Here is a 17,185-nt window from a genome sequence, read left to right on the forward strand (position 1 = left end):
ATTTCCTTTACCAGTAGGATTCTAGATTACCCATTTCCAGCAAAGTTGGTGGAGAGGGCTATGAATGCCCAACTCAACAGTTTTATTCAAGAAAACGATATTTTAGACCCCACTCAATATGGATTCATGGGAGCCCACAGAAAGTAGTCAGCACTCATTAAATCCAAGGAGGAAGTCAGGGAGGCACTTGATCAGGGAGGCAACACGGCTCTGATATTGTTATGTCTCTCGGCAGCCTTCAACACTGTCCTTCCTGATCGTCTGATGGACAGGCTGTCGGCATGTGGCATTCAGGGGCTGGCTTGGAAGTTACTGCGCTCCTTCCTGACTGATAGAAAGCAAACTGTGGCCATAGATAAATTCACTTCCAAATCTATCTCGCCTCCTTGTGGGGTAGCACAGGGATCACCCTTTTTAATCTGTCTGTCTCTTCCCTGGCCATCCTGATTAGAACCTTTGGCTTTCACCTTACCTCATACGCATATGACACTCAAATAGTGGTGTCTGCTACCCAACCAGGAGGCAGAAATAGGTCTGAGATGCCATGACTGCATGAGGGCAGTAAAAATGTGGATGATGAAAAACTGCCTAAAACTGAATTCCAGTAAGACCAAGGTGATCCTCTTTGGTGACAATGCAAACTTCTGGTCATCCAGATGGTGGACAGAGGAACTATGGATCCTTCCAACTCTTGGTAGGGCTACCTTTCATATGCTTAGGATGATAAGGAAAATTGTTTATCTCCTGTCTCCTGATAGCTGACAAACGTGATTACCTCCCTGATTTTATCTAAATTAGACTATTGTAACAGTCTATACCTGAGCATGCAGCAACAGCATTTGAATAAACCCCAACTACTTCAAAATACAGCAGCTAGGCTTCAATTAAGAGAGAAATAAGTAAGCTCCACTGGCTGCCAATAAGGCAAAGGGCAAGATTCAAGGCACCCAGCTTTGCCTTTAAAGCTCTCCATGCTATAGGTCCTGACAACCTTAGGCAGCATTTCAGCTGGTATATCCCTGCCAGAACTTTGCAATCCCTCGGAGCAAAAGTGATCATTGTGTCCAAATTAAAAAAAGCCAACTGGGGGGCCAGGAGCTTTGTCATCTGTACTGCTAGGGTATGGAATAGTCTTCCTTTCCATATTTGTGCCTCCCCAAATCTGCTTTCCTTCAGGAAGACGGTAAAGACCTGGCTTTTTAGGATTCAGTAGTTTCTGACCCGCCATTTCTCTTGTCTTTCCTTTAGGTCTGAGCTAAGCTCCAGGACACCTTATGGTAATCGTGTGCTCTAGAAGTATAATTAACATAACAATCTAACCCTGGGCGTAGTAGCGCTACGCGTAGCTACGCGAAGTGCACTTTATACTACACAAGCTACGCGAACTGCGTAGTGCACTGTGCAAAATGCTGTTCGCACTGATTGCACAGTACGGGATGCTTGTCCGCACTGTGCAATCATTGCAAACCGCATCTTGCACAGTGCAAGCGGTCGTTTTATGAACGCAGACTGGTAGTTTCTCATTGCGAGCGGTCGTGAGTTATTGCGAACATACGCGACCACTCGCAATGAGAATCCTGACCTCCCGCATTGAAAATCTCTCAGGGAGGTTTATTTTCCACGCTCACGATAGGCAACTTGATGTTGCTGATCGTGAACAAGGAAAAAGTCTCGCCGGGATGCTATTTTGCTCGCGGTCACCAACTTGATGTTGAGGGGCGCCAGTACGCAAAAAATGCCTGCTACGCTACGCGTTTTTGCACTGTGCTACGTGCAATTCGCGTAGCGCGTAGTTGCGCAAACTACGTGAGCTTAGCATAGTCCTACGCCCAGGGTTAGTTATGGTTTGATATTCGGATGTAATGTTCCTAATGGGGATTCAGCAATGGCCAGGAGTGCTGGGGGTGGGGTGGGATCAGGGAGTTGGTAGAGGGTTGCTCTAATATATCTATACTAATGGGTGAGACTTCCATTAGCTATGTATAACTCTTTCTGCTGAGTGCAGGCTTACGTTCCCTCTTCAAGTTTGATTTGGGGCTGATGGGGTGACAGGCACTCTGCAAGTTTGGAAGGTTGGGGACCCACTGAGCAGGGAGGCAGGGAAGCGGGAGTTGATCGGGGGAGGGGGGGTCGGTTCTTTGAGGATGGTGTGTTTTGCTCAATATCAATCTAGTTATTTAGCATGTCGGAATTGCATTAATGGGACACAGTGGGACATGGTCTATCCAAGGAGATGGAGGCCTGGTACCAAAGATGGGTGAACAGACACACGTTAAAATATGGACGTGAAATGTGAATGGGCTGGGTAACAAGATTAAACGAACATTGGTGCAGCAGCACCTGAAACGGCATTCCCCTGATGTGGTCCTCCTTCAGGAGACACATCTGTGTGGCAATAGATGTAAGGCCCTTGACCGCTTTGGCTATAAAATGGCGGCCCATTCGGGGTTCACGTCCAGTTCTAGGGGGTGGGTATTTTGATTTGAAACATCCTGCCTATAGTAATCTCAGGTACATGGACAGATGACGCGGGCTGTATGGTTGCAGTGGCTGGCAGATGGTAGGGGCGAACCGTAGTTCTGGGCTCCTACTACATCCCGCCCGGTCTACATTCCACGACTTTTGCACGATTGGGCTCCTTCCTGGCAGACCTTCCCCGGGGAGTCCTCCTATTGGGGGAGACACAAATGCTGTAATGGACGCTGACTTGGACCGATCGGGCTGGGGGCGAGGATCAAGTGGGGAATGTGGGCTACAAAGCTTTGTTACGGCCCTGGGGCCTGGTGACCTGTGGCACACGCACCACCCCTCTCACAGACACTACACGTTCTACTCGGCCAGACATGGGTCCTTCTCTAGGCTAGACCATTTATTTACGCGCACTGATCAGATGGGCGAGTTTGCGGAACCCCACATCCTGGCCCGGGGAATCTCTGATCACTCCCCGGTCATCGTCATTCTTAAGGGTCCGGTGATCAATAGGGTGTCTTTCCCAAGGATTGATCTGTGGCGATGAAACCATAGTAGACAAACTCCGGGAGGGTTCCCAATTATATTTCGAAGAAAATCGGGGTTTGCTTGAGTCCCATCTAACGTTATGGGAAGCCTATAGACAGTTCTGAGAGGACAGGCCCAAGCTCTGATTTGTGCCCAAAAGAAAGAGGAGTCCCTGCAGATCAGGAAGTTAGAAAACGAGGTAGAGGTTCTCGAATGTGACGCCGGCCCGGCGCCCTCAGTCGATCTCCGTCATATATTGGCCCTTAAGCAAAAGGAACTCCGGGCGCTGGCTGAGAGTGAAGCGCAAGCTTATTCCCTCGCCACGCAGGATCAGATTTATGACGTGGGAGATAAAGCTGTGAAGCTCCTGGTGTGGCTGAACGCCAGGATAGGGAGCGCTCATGGATGTCCGAGGTATGGGATGGGCCAGGCTCACTGGCCTCCAATAGCACAGATATAGAGGGGGCATTCGTTTCATACTTTGAAGGGGTTTACACCCTGGTATGCACCAGGATGGAACAAGACTGCGCAGAGCTCCCACAGGACTTTGTGCTGCCCACATTGTCCCAGGAACAAAAAGACCGACAAGAGGCAGATTTTAATGGGGAGGAGATAGGAGAGGCCCTCAACTCCCTTCAATCTGGGAAGGTGCAGAGACCAAATGGGCTCCCAGAAGAAATATATAAGCAACAGGCGAATGTCATCATAGACCTCCTCCTTCAGATGTATCTAGAAGCGCGAGAGGTGGGAAGGCTCCCGCCGGATCAATGGGAGGCCACGCTTGTCGTAATCCACAAAGCAGGCAAGCCGGCTGATCAATGCTCTTCCTACTGGCCGATCTCGCTTATTAAGGTCGAAGCCAAGGTCTTAGCCAAGGCCCTGGTGAATAGGCTGCTCTCAGTTCTGCCGGATCTGGTACATTTTGATCAGTCAGGGTTTATGCCGCGCAGGAGCACCCGCCATAATTTACGTCGCTTGTATGGAGTCTTATATATGACAAAAGACGTGGGGAACACTCAGACAGCATTGATGGCGCTGGATGCCGCAATGGCATTCGACGGTATCGATGGGCCATATCTATTCATGGTGCTCCAACGACTGGGCTTTGGCCCGACATTCTGCAGCTGGGTGCGACTGGTGTACGAGCAGCCGGTAGCGAGGGTGAGAGTTAACGGGCGGTGTCTCGAGCTTTTCCTCTGCGGAGGGGTAACAGACAGGGGTGCCTTCTGTCCCCCTCCTGTTTACCTTGGCCCTAGACCCGCTGGCTCACTGGATCTGGAGGTACAGTTCATTCTGGGGCCTGGCGCTGAACGACGAGTGGGAAGAGCGTATCTCCTTATACGCGGACGATATTGTGTTATATATGGCCAGACCTTACCACTCGATAGCGCAGGCGCTTCACCTCTCTGAATTGTTTGGTAGCTACTTGGGCCACACTATAAATTGGGCAAAGTCGTTGATTTACCCGCTCTCGGGTCCCCCCGCGGATTCCGACTAGGTGTCCAGTTTCAAGCGCAGTAGACGAGTTTAAGTATCTGGAGGTATACATCACTAGAGATAGGGTGGAGTTCCTCACCAGGAACTTGGAGCCCCAACTGATATGCCTGGGAACTGACGTCTGCCATTGGTGGTCACTACCTCTCTCCCTCATGGGATGAGCTGCAATGTTTAAGAGGCTAGCACTGCTTAGACTCCTATATATTTTACAAAATACGCCGTATCTGGTTCTTAATGGGGTATTCATGCGAATATCTCAGGCACTACGGATGTTGCTCTGGGAGGGTTGCAACCCAAGGATAGCGCTGCGCAAGCTGACGAGAGGGGTGTATGATGGGGGGCAGGCCCTCCCAGACATACAATTGTACTAATGGGCTTCACAGCTACAGGTGGTCAATGATTGGGTATATGCGGCTAGGTCGGAACCGGCCTATAGAGTTGACCGGTTGGTCATGCCAGGGGGAAACTACAAGCCACTGCTTTACGCCCGTAAGCCAGGAAAGGACTGGCCTTCGCACACAGGGGTTGTGGTTCAGTGTTGGAGGGAGGCAAATAAGTTCCTGGGGTGGACGGGCTCCCTGACGGGCAGAACCCCGCTGTGATTTGGGGATCAGCTAGCAGAAGTGACTCAATTGACTGGCTTTAGGGGATGGAAACTACTAGGCATTGAGTATTTGGCAGACATATGGAAAGGGGATGCCTCCTGATCCTTCGACTATCTTAAAAAAGAATACGACCTTAACGACTCACAACACTACCACTAAATATGTCTCACTCACGCTCTACGTTCCCACAAGCGGGGAGGTACATCCGTCCCAGAGTATTCCCCTATGGAGGATAGGCTGCTCCTTGACCCCATACTGGAGAAACCCACTTCCACAATCTACAGCAAACTCATAAATAGCATGCCTGATCCATTGGTGTCATTGCGGGGGAGATGGGTGAGTGACATAGGTGCCCTGGAAGATGAAGATTGGCAGGATGCCCTGAAGAGCCCACGCGCAATAGCAATTCGCGCTAGGTTCCGCTTGGTGCAGCTTAGAATTTTACATCGAGTATACTACCCCCGTACTCACCTATATGCCCGGGGAAGAAGTCAGTCAGCCCTCTGCATGCGGGGATGTAGGGGAGAAGGCACCTTCTACCATATAATATGGGAGTGCCCAGAGATAGTGCCCTTCTGGACTAAAGTTGCGGACACGATGGCAACGGTTGTGGGTTCACCGGTCCCGCTAGAGCCCAGGGGGCTACTGCTAATGATCAAAGGGGCCACTGGCAGGTCCAGATATAATGAGATCTGGCTGGCACTGGCAGCCGGTGTGGCAAAAAGGAACATAGCCAGTGGCTGCGGGACGCAGGCTCCTTCGCGGTGGGACCAGTGGTTGCGTGACTTAGATAGGTGCCAGATAGCCGAGGACACTATTTACTAGTCTAGGGGTTGCACTAAGGAATGGAAGAAAGTCTAGGGGCCTTGGCGGAAATACAGGGTGCGCGGGGTGTGGGTCAGGGTCATGATTTTAACAGTTGAATGCCCAGCTTGTGTCTTCGGCGGCCTTACACTGTATTGTAAAATGTTATTCTATTACATGCTATATGAACACTGTCCTGTAATGTATAATACCAGGAACACAGTTAATAAAAAGATTTATAAAAAATAAATTTTAAAAAAACTGAAGCTAAATATAAGGTTTAGATTCCTGTTTTTCCTTGATTACACTGCGATCATCGTTTTTGAAAGAGAGGGAGAGGGAAAGGGTGAATAGATGCTAACCATTCGCAAGTGGAGATAGAATAGTCTAAAATTAAAAATCTGATTTCATTTGCTGCCTTTTTCATGATCATCGAGTGGAATGTTGAAGAGGTTGCCATTTTATGGTTTCTTTGTATGAGAGTAGTGTACCATTCTTGTGCTTAGTTTATTCAAATCCTAAATGTGTTAAAACTATTCAAAAAAGAGCTAAAACAACAATACAACCCACATACTAAATTCACTTGTATGTACCTAACTTTTTAGTTATTGAAAAAATTACATTAGAAATTAATAAATATATGGGAGTTTGATATAAAGAGTATCACAGTGATATGAAAAAAATATGAAATGAACTGTATCTATCAGGGAGTATAGTACCAAATGTTTTGGGAAGTAAGAGGAAAATTAATTAGTGTCCCTTTATTCTATTGTGTAGCTTATAGAAAAATAACAGTATAGTATTGTTGGAAGTTACAATGAGGAATGTATTTAAGCCTCAAATGTTATAAACGTCTAAGCATCATGTGCAGTATAGATACTTCTATTTTATTTGCATTATAGGAGTTGTATTACTTTTAGTCACATTATTAAACAAGGGTAGTGTAGTCACAAATAAAAGATAAGAACATCTGCATCTGTATATGAATTATAAAGTAGTAATACTTGTTAGGTATGTTTTAGGAAGTGTCTGTCAATGTGGGTTTTACTTATATGCAGTTTGCAAATGCTTAGATGGTGAGATATGTTTTTTGTGGTTGTAGATAGGTATATATACGGTGTGACTTTTGAGTTTATTTAAAAATGCAGAGAACTATATAGTTTTGGAAAGATTGCTTGAAGGTGTATATCTATTATGGAATCACATATATGTATACATGGGGATCTATGTTCTTTAAGGCTAATGAAAATTTCATGTATGTGGTGAGGTTAGTGTATTTCTTTCAACATGCTCAGTTTAAAATTGAGGGGAGTTTATGGTGCAGAATGTCTGTTGAGAGTTCCTGTGCTACCTTCCTTTGGCTGTAACGTTTCTTGAGAAATGCTTAATATATGTTTTAAACACACAAGAAAATTTTGAGAAATGAGGTAGGTATGCCATAATGAAGGTTTTGTGCTTTGAAAAAGTGAGAATTGTAGTTTTCAGTTTTAGAAACTTACTGATGCATGTGCATGCTGAGTAATAGATCAATGTAAGCTTGTAGAGAGGCATGTATTCCATTATATATAAAGTGTGATATCTAGACTTATCTGACACATAGGTCATTAGAAAAGGATAGGTACACTAAAACATATAGTTTGATACTGACACAAGGCGTTAAACAATGAGTTACAGATATAGTCACAACTGTTATGTATCTAACAACAATGGAGATATTTGGATATAGCCACCCAAGCATTACTCAGGCACTCATCCAGTCACTCAGCCACTACTCAGGCAGTTATGGAATAACTCACGCACTATGTACGCACTTATTACATCACCCAGGCACTACACATGCACTCTTCCAATCACGGAGGCACTAATTATGTACTCATTGAACTACGCAGGCAACACCTATGCATTAATCCAATCCCCCAGATAACAGCAATATAGTCTTGTGAATGCACTGGCACTAACTATGCAGATATGGAGCCACCAATGTAGTTCCAACATACTCAGGAATCATGCAGGCACTACCAATATTCTGAGGTAATCACCTAGGCCCTAACTATGCACTCATCCAATCATCCAGAGAGTATTGGTTGTATTCAATCAGAAACATATGTATTTACAAGTTTTAGTGAGGAATATGTACTCTTTTAGAAGCATCTGGTGATTTATATATGTAACCTGTCACACACTGTTTGCATATACTCTGAAGAATTTGTGAGCTATATGCTGTGATACAAATTAATGTGCAAATTTTTATATGCAGTGTTTCTAAAAATTTAAATCTGACATATCTAAGTAGAAAAGTACTGAATCATTCAATCTACCAGTGACACAGTGGTAGAGAGGCACAGAAATAGGACTTATGTTGTGTTTTCGGATTTACGGTATTGAGACAATGTATGTACATTTACACTTTGGTTGATGCTTATTTTAAAATGTAGTACAAAATAGATAAAGAGGTCTTTTAGCATGTATAAGTGAAAACTCAGATATGGTGCAGCTGTGTTGTAGGAGAGGGTGCTATAAAAAGTAAAGGTAACTAATACATTAAGATTTGTGTTTTGGTTTGGGTTGGTACATTGAAGTAAATGCTCGTAGTTATGTAGCTAAGTTCACCTTTAGATTTAAAGCAGCAACATATTATAACACTTTTTAAATTATGTGTAAGCCACCAGTAAAGTAGTTGGTACATTAGCTAGAATAAAATTCAAATATTCTTCTTTTTTTACAGAACAATATCTGCATAACTACAGACAGAATACCTACGTAAACTCAGAGGAAAAGGGAACAGAAGTAACTACAGTATCTATGCAGAACGGAGACACAAAAGGGGCAAAATTAAGAAAATGCAGTGAAAGATAAAAGAGCTACTGGTATTGAGGACAAAGTTATTTCTTAAAAATGTATGTGGACATTTCCAAAGATTAAGAAATTATGAAAATAAAATTCAACCTATGAGAAAGAACAACAGTGGACAAAATCTATATAACAAGAACAGGAAAGAATGTAACAAAGATTGACACACCTTAACCTTTAAGAAGCAGTTTAAGCAAATCAGAGCCAGGATGTTTCATAGTACAGTAGTTATAAATCTACTGAGAACTATGAAAAAGTATAGAAGACAGAGAGAGGCACTGAAACAGAAAGGACGAGTTGAGAGAGTAGTTGATAAGGCATTTGCTTTGAAGAGAAAGCTTTTCATTCTAATTATAAATAGATTGAAGACTCCTTACAAAATGGTGTTGCGCATGAGGAGACAAAACTAGAAAAAAAGATTAGTGAATAGAAGTAACTTTTGTACAGTTTTTAGTGGAGAATGCATACATACTCCTAGTACAGAGCCTTTCTTGGACAAAGAAAGCTATCTCCAGGATAACAGGTTAGTTCATGCTATTGATTACAAATTAAATGAAGAATGTCACTCCTATAATGAAAGATGTTATAGTACATACAAATGTAGAACAAATTATTGGAGAAGAGGTAGAAGGAAAGCAGAGTCAGGCATCTGTATACAAATGGGACTGTAGTAGTGTTTACAGTCTTCAACAGCAATCCATTGATATATTAAGAACATTTCTACTTATCTTTCCAAGGTAAACTTTAAAACACAAAAAGAGTACTTTACAAGGATTGGATCCGTGCAAAATTAAAAAGCATACAAATTTGCAGGGACACTCACTAGCTTGTTTTTCAAAGAAAGTGTGCTAAAGCATCTTTCATCATTTCAAGATGTTAGCTGTACATCACTCAACAATGCAAACTTTAGTTGGGAGGCTGTACTATGTAAACACTCCTGTTTTATGTTTAGGAGAAATGAATAGAGCACCTTTGCATAGAACTGAGGCAGACGTAGAAAAGGTTTGTGATGATGTGAAGTTTTGTTTCTTTGGTCCTGAGCAGGATTCTTGGTAAAATAAAGAGTTGTTAAGAGGAAGAGTTGCAGAATAGGACAAAGATATGACAGTTGATAGTTTTGAAAAAGATATTACAAAATGTTAGACAGTGTGATCTAAAAAAACAGAGTATGATTGTATACGTTGTCGATGCACTCAATAGAAGCTTCAAAAACAAACTGTTGACTTCTATTTAAAAAGTGAATAAGAAAATGGTGATAACTGGCAAAAGTTAGCTGTGTATTTATGTGTGTGTGGGTAAGGAGCTTGAAGGTTATCCTCTTGTTGATGGGCAGCCAGTGCAGGTCTTTCAGGTGGGGTGTGATTTGGCAGTGGTGGGGGATGCGAGGATCAGGCATGCTGAGGCGTTCTGGATGTGTTGGAGTCGTTTCAGGAGTTTGGCCGGGGCTCCTGCGTAGAGTGTGTTGCTGTAGTCCAGTCTGCTGCTGACGAGGGCCTGGGTGACCGTCCTAGTTTCGGTGGGGATCCACTTGAAGATCCTACAAAGCATGGGGAGGGTGTTGAAGCAGGAGGAGGAGACGGCGTTGACCTGCTTTGTCATGGAGAGGATGACCCCTAGGATGACCCCTAGGTTTTGTGCGTGGTTTGTGGGTGTAGGGGGTGCTCCTAGTGCCGACGGCCACCATGAGTCGTCCCTGGCCGATGGGGTGGAGCTGAGGATGAGGACCTCCATCTTGTCAGAGTTCAGCTTCAGTTGGCTGTTCCTCATCCAGTCGGCAATAGCCTTCATTCCTTTGTGGAGGTTGGTTTTGGCGGTGTGGGGGTCCTTGGTGAGCGAGAGGATCAGCTGGGTGTCGTCGGCATAGGAGATGATGTTTAGGTCATACTGTCGGGCAACGTGGGCGAGTGGTGCCATGTAGACGTTGAGCAACGTTGGGCTGAGAGATTAGCCTTGGGGTATGCAACAGATGATCTTGGTGGCTTCGGCGCGGAAGGGGAGGAGGCGGACGCTTTGGGTTCTCCTGGAGAGGAAGGAGGTGGTCCAGTCCAGGGCCTTCTCTTGGATTCCGACGTTGTGGAGGCGTGCTCTTAGTGTGCGGTGGCAGACTGTGTCCAAAGCGGCTGACAGGCCCAGGAGGATGAGGGCCGCGGTTTCTCCGTTGTCGAGCATGTTCCTGATGTCGTCGGTGGCGGCAATGAGGGCAGTTTCGGTGGTGTTGGTGCTGCAGTACCCTGAATGGGATGGGTCCAGGATGTTGTTCTCTTCGAGGAAGCTGATCAGTTGTTTGTTGACCTCCTTTTTGATGTCCTTCGCCGGGATCGGGAGCAGGGAGATGAGTCGGAAGTTCTTGAGGTCCGCCTTGGGTTTCTTTAGTAAGGCGTTGATCTCTGCGCGCTTCCAGCTCTCTGGGAAGGTCGCTGTCTCGAAGGAGATGTTGATGGTTTTTCGGAGCTGGGGTGCAATGGTGCTGCTGGCTTTGTTGTAGATGTGGTGTGGGGAGGGTTCTTCCGGGGATCCGGAGTGTACGGTGTTCATGATCTTGATGGTGTCATTGTCATTGATGTTGGTCCAGGCGCGCAGGCGGTTGGTGCGGGTGGTGGTCACAGGAGCGGGGGTGTGGGCTGTTGCTGGGGTGGTGACGGTGTCGAAGGTGTCGTGGATGTCTGTGATCTTGCGATGGAAGAAGGTGGCCAGCGAGTCGCACAGGTCTTGTGACGGTGGGATGTCGTTGGTGTTGTAGCTGGGGTTGGAGAGTTCTTTCATGATGCTAAAGAGCTCTTTGCTGTTGTGTCCGTTGTTGTCAAGGCGGTCTCTGAAGGCAGTCCTTTTGGCAGACCTGATGAGTTGGTGGTGTCGGAGGGTGGCGTTTCTGTGGGCTGTGTAGCTTTCCGGTGTTCTTTCGCAGGTCCAGTTTTTTTCTAGTTTTTGGCAGGTTCGCTTAGAGGCCTGGAGGTCTTTGGTGAACCAGCTGGCTCTCTTGCTGGTGTGGGTGTTCGGGGGTTTCTTGAGCGGGGCGAGGGTGTTGGCGCAGTCGTTGATCCATTGTCTGGGGCTGCGGCGTCTGGGTCGGTTGGGTCTGCGGGTGGGTTCTGGGCAAGGGCGGCGGTTAGCTGGTGTGGTGGGTTTCCGGAAGGTGAAGTGGATGCAGCAGTGGTCGGTCCAGTGGAGTTTGGTGGTGCGGTCGAAGAAGACGTGGGTGCTCTCTGAGAATATGGGGTCAAGCGTGTGGCCGGCGGAGTGTGTGGGTGCTGTGATGAGTTGTCTGAGTCCGAGGTTGTCGCTCAGGGTGGAGGAGTTGGCGTCGTTGTTGTTCTCGAAGTGGAAGTTCAGGTCCCCGAGGAGGATGTAGTACCTGGAGGCAAGGGCGTGTGTGATGACGAGGTTGGTGATGGGGTCGCAGAACTGCGGTCGGGGTCAGGGGGGTATGTAGATGAGGGTGCCTCTGAAGGCGGTGGTGGGGTCGGTGTGGATCTGGAAGTGCAGGTGTGCGGCGGTGCTGAGGGTGTTGTCTGCGTGTGTTGAGATTTTGAGAGTGTGTCTGTCGACGGCAATTCCTCCTCCTATTCTGTTGGTGCGGTCCTTGCAGGTGATCTTGTAGCCTTCCGGGATGGCTAGGAGATGTCAGGTGCCAAGGAGGGGGTCAGCCAGGTCTCAGTCAGGAAGGCGACGTCTGGGGCGTTGGTGTCAAGTAGGTCCTAGAGTTCGACTGCGTGTTTGCGGGCAGAGCGGGTGTTGAGCAGGATACATGTGAGGAAGTTGGTTTCCATGTTGGGTGGGTTGGTGGGCCAGATGCTGGTTAAGCTGCAGTTCTGGCAGGAGAGGGGTCTTTGGGTGCGTTTCGGGGCGGCCAGGCAGCAGGTGCGAGATCGTCCGGCGTTGAATGCGTGAAGAGTGCTGGAGTCGTAGCGGAGGCGGGCGTCGTGGTGTGTGTGGGGTCCAGGGTTTCTGGCGCTGGACGCGGTCCAGGCACGGACGGGCGCAGACGGGCTTGCCTTAGACGCACCAGCGGCGCGCCCGCTGCACGGCCGCGCAGGGTCCGGCATATATGGGGAGGTGGGAGGGAGAAGCAGCTGGGAGGCGGGAGGCGGGAGCAGCGAATGGGCAGTGGTCAGTCAGGCAGGCGGGGCAGCAGGGGACACAGCGGCGGGGAGACGAATGGCACAGAAGGCAAAAATGGAGCACAGGAGGGGGATAACAGTGGCACAGAAGGCAAAAAAATGGGGCACAAAGATTGGGAAAACAGTGGCACAGAAGGCAAAAAATGGGGCACAAGGAGGGGGAAAACAGTGGCACGAAAGGCAAAAAACGGGGCACAAGGAGGGGGAAAACAGCGGCAGAGAAGGCAAAACACGGGGCACAAGGAGGGGGAAACAGTGGCACAGAAGGCAAAAAAAACAGGGCACCAAAACGGAAGAAGCACACTTACGAGCGAGACCTCAGCAGTGGCAGGGGCACACAGGCAGAGCTGTGCGGAGGGGGAGCGACCTACCAGGAGGGTCAGGGGTCGCTCCACAACTCCACAAACCATGCCGTATGATGCCATCCGGGAAAACTCTGGAGCCAAATCTTGAAGTTGAGATTGGACCTCTGAAGGGACTGTCTGCCCCGCTGTTGTTTTGGCCGCTATTGAAGTTGAAGGTCATTCAGACTCATGTTGCCTTATTGCTGCTTTCAGATGATTGCCATGGTATGTTTTTAGATGGTAAAGCATGGACGTAGTCCAGCAAGAATATTTTTTATTCGTACCCAATGATAATTTCTTGTCACATATTGTGAATTGCGCAAATTAGGTGACTTTTTTGTTTCTCCTGGCGGAATCCTGAAGAAATCCCAGGCAATGCTTGATTTTTTCTGGGGAGGCCCCTCATATTCATTAACCCTGGGCGTAGTACGCGTAGTCGCGCTACGCCAAGCTACGCGAAGACGTTCTCGCACTACGCGAGCTTCGCGAGCATGCGTAGTAGCTTGCTGGTCCCGTTCGCGAGCCGTTTTTCTTGCTCGGGAGCGCGTGGTGCGTGGTCGGGGCGCTGTCTGCGTGTTCGGGGGATTGTAGCGTGTGACCTTACCCATGTGGTTGGGCTATGGGCGCGGCCATCTTCTTTTTTCAATTGTCCCGCCCGCCCGCGCCCCCTATTTCCTCTTCCGGGTCGCGAATAACGGGTTCGCGCGGTGCACGTCTTGTTCGGGAACACAACTACTTGTTCACACTGAGAAAGTGCGTGTTCGCGTGAAATCGCGCGCGAACTTACCCAAGTGGTTGCGATGGGCGCGGCCATCTTGTTTTTCACACTGTATGCTATGGTGCTGGGCCTAGTTTTCTATCCACCTTATATCTGTTCAATCTTTTACCTATTTTCACAGTTTTTCTTACTTCTCATCTATTTCTCTCTGTCCCTAAGTTTATATTTTGCATTTTATTTCTACTTTTCCACCTTTCTTTTTAGCTTTTCTACTGTTTTATTTTACTTCTTCATTTAAGCACCTACTTCTTCCCCCTAACTTTTTTTCCTTTTGTTCTAACTTTTCTTTTCCACCTCCACCCCAGAACCATGGCAAAGGGGAGCACAACCGGCTCGAAGGGCAAGGCGCCTGCGCCCAAGAAGAGCCGGCTGCCTTGCGGCAGAATGCGACCTGCAGGGGTGCAGGCCCGGAATCTTTTCGGGGAGGCGGAGGTGGCCGCCCTGGTTTTTTTCATGCAGCGCCACCTACCCTTGACCTTGGCAGCAGGCGGCAGGCCAGGGTCTGGTTACCTCCCAGAGGAGCGTCACCGCCGGTGGGCGAAGGTGCGCCGGGCAGTGTACCGTCGCTCGCAAATCCGGCGCACCCACCAGCAGCTGGCCCACCGGTGGGCAGACATTCTGGACAGGGAGCAGGACCTGTTGGGCCTGCTAGGTGTTGAAGTCGTGGGGCTTGGTGAGTAGCTAGTAATATTAATAATTTAATATATATTATAGTAGTATAAGTATTGTGTATAATTCTTGGACGAATAAGTAACACGGTTACTGGTGCGCTTAGTTACATTGCAGATGAATTCCGTCTCAAATTCTTCTGTTATTGTATGACACAGGTGCTGCTCGCCACTTCTCTTACTGGTTTGTAACTTAGCGCTGGCTTGGGCTGCTGATTATTGATGTTATAGTTTTTAGAGAACTGAAGTTAGTTGATGCTATTGCTAGAGTCTAGTCCTTACATTGTCCTTTAGTGAAATAGTGGTGGATGGATAGTATTAGTTCATATTTTTTTAACGGTCTGCATGACGCCTCCTCGGTCACTGAATGCTTAGTTAGTTCTTATTTACCGCACCCCTCCATTGAAACCGGTTTGAGTTTGTTTACTGAGTGGTAGGCTTAGCAGCACAGCAATAGCATGGTCAGGTGAGTCAGTAGCAGTTCTGATGCAAGCAACCAACAATTACGTGTATGTACAAATTTATGCATGTGTCCTCCATCTCATCATCTATGCATGTTTGCGGGCAAAAATAAAATTGCAATGCCGACTTACTGAACAATTGGCCCGTCTGGATTCTTGAATAGGTGTTGTAGGTCAGGTGGTACTGGCTTCCTTAGTATATTCTGCAATCAGAATGTTTATGGCACATTTGATTAGTGTTCTATAAGTAGACGGTCTGTGGATCTTGCAAGCCAGTAGTCATTTATACTTTGAAGTCAATTTTATTGCAATTGTTGTTCCCTAAAATGTTTGAGAGGATTTTTGAATGAGGTCTTTGTTTCACAGCACTTAATGTTTCTCTTTCTTTATTATTTCTTACATGACCAGCACCACCCAAGGGCAAGAAGACGGGGTCCGAGTTGGCGGGACAACCACAAGAGGAGCGCTCCTCTACCGCGGATCCTGCAGCTGGCCCCATTAAGTCCTGCAGTGCTTATATTTAACAATTATATTTCCCTAACTTTTTAACGCACTTTATTTTTTCCAACCGATTAATCCTCCTTCCTAATTCAATGTTAGCAAAACCTTCTTTGGTCTTAAATTTGTTTTCCAAATTTTGGGTCACTAACTACCAAATGCCATCCCTGACTTTCAGTTCCTTCAAACTGCCTCTGCCCCAAGACTCTCTGTGCTACTACTATTAGACTGTGTGTAGCTAAGCGTGCCCTGTGGGCCACTCTTTAGTTAAGGTATTCTTTTGAATAACATTAACAGGTAAATGCACTGAATGGGGGGTGTGGATGATACTGCGTTAGCGTTCTACGAACACGCGTTTAACGAGTGTATTTGCCCCCTTTCTTGTCATAATATGTAGGGTTGACAAGGAGGCTTCCCTTGTACAGCGGGTACCTTTGGATCATACCTCCAGAACCCATGCAAAAGCCTGAATAAAAAGATCGAAGTTGGAATTGAATACCTGACTACTGCGTGCTTAGGCACTAGTTTTTTAATTATTTGTAAGTATGCCTCTAGAATTCGGCATAGCAACTAGTACTTACAGCGTGGCAGTCAGTTAAATAATAGCCTATTACTGTGTATTTCCTCAGCTACCAGTCAGTCAGCTGGAGATCTCCATGAGTCAAAAAGACGTATTTACGCCTCATACCATCTATTTTTAACTAGTAAGTATTTGAAAAATTTAAAAAAAGTCCAACTTACTAATGTATTAGCATAGGAAAATAGCGGAGAGTACTGAATAGTTTGATACAAATGGAGACATATAAGTCAAATTCCTTGTAAATCGTGAGTTATGGAATATAGAGGGCCAACCATCAATTCATTATTTCTAAATAGGTTTTTTTCTAAATAGGTTTTTATGTATAAAAGAACAACGAATTCGCTGGACGAATAAGTTGTGGTGATACGAAGGAGGCTGAATACCCCTAACAATATCTGTCAGACTTGTCTTGTGTCTGAGGTAGGTGCTGTATCATTGCTCTCTTTTCGTGCCACCTCTAGTATATTAAGCTTTGGTAATTGTAGCGTACCAATACTCATGGAAAATCAAATGTTCCTGGATTCTTTCTAAGGCTTGAAAAGATATATTCTAATGCCTTTAATGCTGTGATTATCATCAAAAGTGTTGAATTATTACTGTCAGATTATGAATTCTGTATACTTATATGAGCATGAATGATGTACTATGTGTTTTGGTTCGGAAGCAATGTATATATATTTGTGGTAGCATAATTAGTTGGAAGCATTACGTTTTTTAAAAAGTGTTTTGAGGTTTCTGTATATTAAGTGGATCTTTCATCTTTAGCGAGTAAGCTCAAGATTGGTTTTATTTAATTTCAGAATTTATTTGGGAAACGTTATTACTGTCCTGATGAAGGCGGATTTAAATGAATACACCGCCGAAAAGCGTCGACGCCTAAGGAGTGAATCTGGGAATACAAACTAAGGAGGAATTCAAAATTGTTGTCCTTTTGATTGAGTTCTATCCTTTTCCCCGTATACTCCTTTTTACTTGAATGTGGTTT

Source organism: Lissotriton helveticus, chromosome 12 (assembly GCF_964261635.1).
Source record: "Lissotriton helveticus chromosome 12, aLisHel1.1, whole genome shotgun sequence".
NCBI classification, from domain to species: Eukaryota; Metazoa; Chordata; class Amphibia; order Caudata; family Salamandridae; genus Lissotriton; species Lissotriton helveticus.